This window comes from Aythya ferina (assembly GCF_964211825.1).
Source record: "Aythya ferina genome assembly, chromosome: 1".
Classification (NCBI taxonomy): Eukaryota; Metazoa; Chordata; class Aves; order Anseriformes; family Anatidae; genus Aythya; species Aythya ferina.
Window position 1 is genome coordinate 83,265,695 of NC_140296.1, and position 7,895 is coordinate 83,273,589.

The window sequence follows — 7,895 nt, forward strand, 5'->3', positions numbered from 1 at the left end:
CATAACAGTAAGGCAAAATGCAAAGCCTGTGCATTGACGTGAGCTGTCAGCTCAGCATTTAGTGGAAATGTTAAGAGACAGAGCCAAGGATGAATTTGAAAGCATAATCTCATCTATATCATGATGAATCATACATTGAAACTTCTTACCCTAACTAGCCTGGAAGGGTGATTGTAAGTGAGTTGTAAGTGATAAGCCTCTCCCATTTTGGAAAGGAACTGCTAACATGTTGCAGATTTATGTGCTGGAATAATCAAAATTTACTAGCAGCTCTTAAACGTAGTGTGAACATATATTATTTGGAAAAATTATGGTGGCATCATTGGTAAATTTCTATTTACAGAACTAAGGATATAGCAGTCATACAGTACTGCGGGAAACCATATAGACATAGGCAAGAAAACTAGATAAATCCTTGACTTATGATTAGGATTTCTGATTTAAGTTCAGGCCCATATTCTTCCTTCCTAAGAGGTCACAGTTAAATCCTTAAGTTGCATTTTTGGCCATAAATTTCAGTAATATTACGGTAAGACTTTAAAGGTACCAGGATCGTGCATTGTCATGAAGCATAAGACTTACCTGCAAGCTCTAAATGACATGAAAGCACACACATATATAATAGGACTACTTCAGGTTTCAGTAAAATATATACCCTAAAATTAACATAATTGAAGAGGGATATTTTTTCCATGTCCCATTCCCCTTCCATCTGTAGCTAATATTCAAAAAAGATTAGCAAACTAAATAACAATCTAAAGTTTTTCTAAAAGAAACTTTATGAAAAGCCTTAGGCAAATGCTACATTACAGATGGATAGTTGCATTTACAATTGTGGGAGAATAAGGTATGAGGGGAAAAAAAAAAAAAAAAAAAAAAAAGGCACTGCAAAGATTCTCAATGGGTATTAAAGCAGAATAAGCTAAAAGGTGGATTAGAAAGGGAAAAGACTTCCACAAAGAAACCTTATGTGACAGACAGAGAAAGCTGTAGATGCGAGGTATGTTTGAAGTCATCATTGATTTTTTCATATTTCTGCATTAGAACTTGGTTGCCAGTAAATATTCAAAAACTTAGTCCTTTGCTTTGCTATTTTTTTTTATCTGAAAGCATTCCTTAAAGTGACTTAAAGTGATTATTCTAAAAAAATAAAATAAAATAAAATAAAATAAAATAAAATAAAATAAAATAAAATAAAATAAAATAAAATAAAATAAAATAAAAATTGTTTATACTTCCATAGAGATAATACACCTAAGCAAAGCAGTCTTTCAGATAGCTTGGAGCCAAGATAACTTGGGGACTTCCAGGAGCTGGGCTGTTTCCAACCACCTTCCTTTTGCAAGCTGATAATGTGAAACAGCAGGAGAGGAGAGATCTCCCTTGAGGGTATTATCCTGAGTCCCCCTTGCAAAAAGGCAGGTGGTAAGAAGACAAGACATGCTTTCAAGAAATCCCATACAACCGCTGAGTGTTATAACTCTTTCCCAGTATTTCTGTGACTGAGACGCATTCTGTCCTTATCATATCTTAGCCCATATGTTGTTTTTTCAAATCTTTTTAACTTCATGTCAACAAGCTCATTAACAATTCAGTGCCAAGCCTAAATAATTTCAGGGCTGCTTGATTCTGCAGATAAAAATATGTCCAGCAAAGCAATTGCTCTGCCCCCTCCCGGTTAGTGCTCCCAGATACTCCTTACCTTCAGTCTCCCTGGCTTTGGATAGAGTTTCAAGAACCTCTATTCCTACCAGTCCTTTCTTATCTCTTTATAAGCAACCCTAGCAAGGTTTACAACCTAATAGGATCAAATGGCTCCAGGCCCTCAGCTCTGTGCTGCAGCAGCAAAGCTGCAGATTCCATACTCCACAACAATTCAGGAGAATTCAGTGAAGAGACTGCATCTGACCTGAAAAACACTGAAATAGGAAGTCTTTAAAACTGCCAAAATCAAAGAAAATCAAAGCAAAACAAAAACATTTCATGGGCCAGTGTGTTAAAGGCAGTAAAAATTCACCCTGTTAAACACTGAGCATCTATGGTTCTCTCCTTCTCCAGAAGCTTGGGTCAATCAGCATTTTGAACACTCAGGTTCTTCAAGACATGCTTGCTTCCTGTTAGGATGGTGAATTCAAGTCCAAGATGAAGCAGAGGTTTACTGCACAAGGACAAAGACTATCTATGCAGGAAACAAAGGTTTCTCTTTGTTGGCTTGATGTGCAAGGAGGAATGCAAAGACCTTAGGCCCTTGCGGACCTCACCAGATTAGGCTCCTACTGCAAGGTGCAATACTGCAACCATCATTTTTTCTTTCCCTACGTAACACCAAGTGACAGGTACATTTAGAATAAAAGAGGGAAAAGTCTACTGTAATTTAAAAACTGAACTTCTCAAACAATCCTGCCCTTGGGGAGAGAGGAGAAGAGCAAGAATAAAATTCTAATAACAAGTGTTAGTTCAGCATTAATAAACAGAATATATTTGAGATAATTCTGGAAAGCACTGCATTATCACTACCTGAAACCAGGAAAAGGGACGGGATAGGATAGGATGAAACAGGATAATTTCCTTTTGAGAAAACAAATAGTTTTCTTCCCTTCTGAAGTTTTAGATGATTAACATTATCTGAAGCTTGGGAAAGTTTATTCGAGAGTTCACTCAAGTTCAAAAAAATAAAGGATGAGTAATTTGTCTCAAGTAAACATATCTGAAAGATCTTCACAAAAAAATGATTTATAGAAAGTTTAATTTATTTTTCTTCTATCGGTTCATAGATAAAAGGTCATGATAATTTAAAAATATTAATTACACAGAACATCTAATATCCATGTTGTAAAGTTATATTCAAAATAATGAGGATCTGTTTTCAATATAAAGGGTTAAATTTATAGTTTTCACAAGTGAAAGATAACTGTGAGGTTTAAATAAGAATACCAATATAATATTAAGTGCTTCTAATTAGATTGAATTATTAAAAAAAAAAAAAACTGATTAACAGTTGTTAAACGAACTGTTAAATTAACTAATAAAATTACAAAACTTAGCGTAACTTTGAGATTTCTGATTTCAATGCTTTTTTCCATGCCTAAAACAATTTTTTCTACTTTGCCTCATCCATCTGGACCCCTGCTGGGAAATGTCATTAATGTTTCAGACCCCACTGAGCAGCAATAGTGCTACTTGCTGAAAAGAGATAATTGAAAGAGGGACAGGTATTTCTAAAAGTGTTTTCTGAATTCCTTAGAGACATATGTACAAATCTTGTAAATATTATTTAGCTTTATAATGAAAACACTGCAGTAGGAGAGGATATTGTTGCTGCTGCTGCTTTGTTTCTGGAGTACTTGTTTCAGTACTTTGTTATGTTTTTTTACCAGGCGTCCAGAGTTTAGTCAAAGGCCAAAGACACACCAATTTGGACTCTGAAAGACAAACACTCAACCACCTGGAGAAGGAAAGCAGTTTTCTAAGAAAACAATATATTATGTCTTCAGCAGCACAATCTTTCCAGCAAGAACACCCTTGATCCCATCAATGTGTGCAAGCTCTCTGGTCTAGCAATCTCCAAGCTAACACATGTGAAAGCAATAACTCAATATCCTGGGTCTGAAAGACAGAAGAAAAAAAAAAAAATAGCTTCCTCTGTCCCAGCCACAGCAGCTTCCTCTCCCTTGTTTATCTGAGGTTATATTCCTGTTTTGAGGCTATACAGCAGCATCCTCAACTTGTGAGGTATTATCAGCTGCAAATGACTTGCAAAGTACATGAAGTACATGCACGCCAACCATGTAATACAGCAAGGCACAACATTTTTAATTGAGTGAAGTAAAAACTGGCTAAAGGGGTGAGAATGCCTGCACCCCAACATACAGGGACATGGAGGGGCCAGGGCACTGCCTCATGACAGCACCAGTGAGAGGCTTGCAGAGAAAGACCCAGGAGGACGGATGGCTGTTTACACCGCAGGTGGTTTTCAAATGCCTGACTCCCATGCTGAAAACAGCTTGGGCACGGCAGCACAGAGATGTGAAGCCTAGTTTGTCCTGCTTCACAGCAGCTTCCCGCATAAACAAGTTCTTTCCTTCACATATCTCTTTACTCTTTCCAAATCCCATCACATCGCAATGCAGAGGAGGCTGAGATCTGGATATTTACTTTTACCAAAACTGTTCTAATTTCTCCTGAGGTATTTCCACTGCAAATATCCCAGCTGGGTGTAGTGACAGCATCTGAAATGTGATAAGACATCAGAGACATGAAGGAGATCAGCACTTAGCCTACTTGGAGGGGGCGGAGAGTGGATCATTTTTTAAATTTTTTCCATAGCATCATGTTCCTTGGTGAAGTGAGAAGTTGGGGAAAGGGAATGATAAGACATCCTTCTGAAGCTTTCCCTATAGCTTTGGGGTGTTTAGCACCAGGATGCCCTACAAAGGGCTCTGGCTGAGCACCAGCCAGTGTGCACTCAGCTCTCTGAAAGCCATGGCCAGCCCCAACACCTGGCATTAATGAAGAGACTGAGAATCACTCCCAAGTCTTCCAGCTCCTCTCCTCCTGCCAGGGGCTTGAAATGCCACCTCTTCTCCTTTGGTAAGTGACTTGATCTGTTTCAGAGGTGTAGGGTCAAGCAGCTGGAAGTGTCTGAGATGGAAGTGTCCTCAAGTGGACAGCAGAGAGGAGTGGATGGTGGATCCTTTAAACATAACTGGGGGTCTTGTGGATGTGAAAGAATCGCAGTATATCATTTGTCCAAATAGCAACGTACAGGCCTTGGAAAACACAAAGCTACAGAAATGCTTCGCTTGATTTCATTTGGATCAAACCCAGAGCCGGCATTACCATGACTAATTCCACTCCTTTCTCCCCCACCACTGCTTCATCTCCTCAAACATGGCTAATTTGGGCAAGGAAGGCATGCTCCTTATTCTCAGCAATGCTCTCTGAAGGTGTGTGGGTTTTTTTTAATGATTTTCCATTCACACACTATGTTGGAGCTATTCCCAGTGAAACCATAAGTCTGCAGACTTAAACATGATGTGACGTGATATGCTCCTTGGGTTACACTTAAAGTGAAAAGCTCTGTCCCACAGCTGGACCACAGGGTTAGCTATCTCAATCACCCTCAACAGCCTGAGTTTACTTTACAACCTGAAAGTGAGCTAACCTCACTTCACTTGGACACAGAAGTTGGGACAAATTTCTTGTAAATAAATGGGATGGCTGCTTTTCCACAACAAATGGTTTGGGGACTCTCATCACATCACTGTAACTTCTGCATTTCAAAAGAACTACCTTACTGTTATGACAGCTTTACTAATGGTGCAGAGCTAAATAAAATGTATGCAGTCACTTATTTTGAGGGGCTGAGCTGGAAAGAGACCAACAAATCCTTGCACAAAATAGATGTGCATTATCTCCACTTACTTGCCCCCTTCTTTGGCTGCATCAGCAATTTTTAAGAAAAACTGACAAGTGTTAGACATATATATATATATATATATATATATATACACATATAAAATTTTAAAAATATCATGGGGCTTCCCTATGGCTTTGAACTGTAACTTCTAAAGGGAAGCCAAGGTGTAAAAACTTCAACAAAGTTTTAAATTTTTACATTCGCTGGTCAAAAATACATTGTTTAAGAATTGATATTACATAAAATAAATTCACTTTGATCTGTATTCATATGTAATAATTTAAAATGGAACACTGATTTCAAATTTTAATTGAAAAGTTTATGGTACATCTTCAGTCTCATATGACTACCCCTCTGATAAGTTATCCCTAGGCAAAAACATGAAAAGAATAGAATATTTTTACTTTACAGTAAAATAAATGAACAGGATAAGGACATATTACACCACTACCATTATCAGCAGGCCACAGACAGTCAAAATGCAAGTGAAAGTGTGAAACAGAAAAACACGTTTCTGGGCTTTGAATTAAAATTTTAGAAACTTTACCTCACCCAACAACTTTTGGAAAGGTGACATCTTAAAAATTCTGGATTTTGTTCTGAAGCCAAACAAAAATCAATTTCAAAATGCACACATTTTGAAGGTTGATAACAAGGTGTTTTCCATGAAAGCAGTAGTTTCTCCTACATTGCCAGCATGAACTGAAATGCGATTGAGAGCAAGTCAGGTGGATCTTCTGCCTCCAGAGCTCACCACTGAGGAGTATTACAAATCCAAAGCCTACTGATATGAGTAAAATAAAAAGGAGAAAGTAAAAACGTTGGTGTCTCCTACTTACCAGCTATGTCCTGTGAAGCATTCCCTTCCAGTGAAGGAAACACCATCTTACCTATTTCAGCCTTTTATCTCAAAGGGTTTTTATCTATTTGTACCTACCTTTTCCTTAAAGAAAACAATGTCTATACAGTCCTCACAGAGCTGAAATCCTCTCTGGATTGTTTCCCTAGACTTGACTTGAGGAACATATGGTGCAACCTGACCAGAATAAACCTTATTTGGCTGCAAAGTTTAAGGTGAGATTTCACAAGATGGCTCTTCGTTTGCACATAAAACCAGCAGAAAGCATCATTTTCCTTTTTTTGATGAGCAAATATAGACTGATTCACCAGCAGTTCAGACAGGAGTCAGAGCCAGGGCAGGTAAAGTAGGAAGGCTACATGTCTGAGAAAACAAAATACAAAAGAGGTCTTTTCTGTGTTGCCACCCACAAACCTTTTTTTAGCCTTCAGTATCTGGCCAGACCTCACACGTAAGAAGAGCAATATAAAGACTACTGACATTCCTACCAATCTGGATTGTGCTCCGAGACAACTGCTAACATATAGCCTTATAAACCTGAGGTCATCTTTTCATAGAGTAGGGCAGAAGCGAAAAGTTACCCGTGGTGAAAACACCATGGTTGAGGTTGTAACCTGTGACAGCCCTGGCCCAGAAGGGTTTTCCAGCTATGGTCATTCTTGCCACCCACAGTGGCAGCAAGACCAGAAGTTAAGCTGGCCTTAGCCCAGTGTTAATAGCAGAATAGCACCTCTTTGCACACAAGCGAGGGATACACCTAATCTGGTCTGCATGGACAAGTGGCTAATAGGAAGGGGAAAAAAAAAAAAAAAAATCTCAAAAACACAGAAAACAAGAAACTGAAACCAAACGTGGCCCAGTGTTGTTTTGTTTTAGATCAAATGACACACACACAGCTTTTGAGCCATAGAATTTATGTGCTTCCTTAGTGATTAATATTTAAAAAGGATTGTTTGGCACCGGACATTTGGTACATGTCTTGCAAGGACTTGGCACAGAGGAAAGGTAAGTAACCAGAGATGTGCCAAAGCCTTGTCAAGGAAAAACTTATGCTCAATACTAATCAAGCCCAGCTCTGTGCCAGTCCTCCCACTCAGCCTTTCATGGGAGAGCTAAGTCTTTCAGCATGAGTCTGCCCATGCTGCTTCAGAGACAACCAACACCTTTCACAGTCAGTTGACAAAAAGGAAAGCTGGGGAGGCTCAAAACAGGAGCAGAAAAAAAAAAAAAAAAAAAAAAAAAAAACACATAAAATTCACCTTCTGCTCTGCAGCAAGGATTGCTGGGCACAGAGTCCAGTTTGCTTTGCTCGAGGGACTTCCAATAGTAAAAGACTTAATTCACAAGTCCGCAGCACTTAGAGATGAATTTCAGTGCGCTCCCCACCTGGTGCATTTTGTTTTCTAGTGCTGCTGCCCCTGCAGTTTAAAGGCAGCCACCATCATTTTCTGTAAGGGAAACTCAGGCTGGAGTCTGCAGCAGAGACACCAAACTCATTCTCATTGCCCCTGTACTGATGACAGACACAGCTGGGGAGCTGTCATCTCCCGGCTGGGCACCTGGCACTCAGGAACACCCCTGGGACTCAGGTCAGGCAGGGTTGCATAGGATTCATGG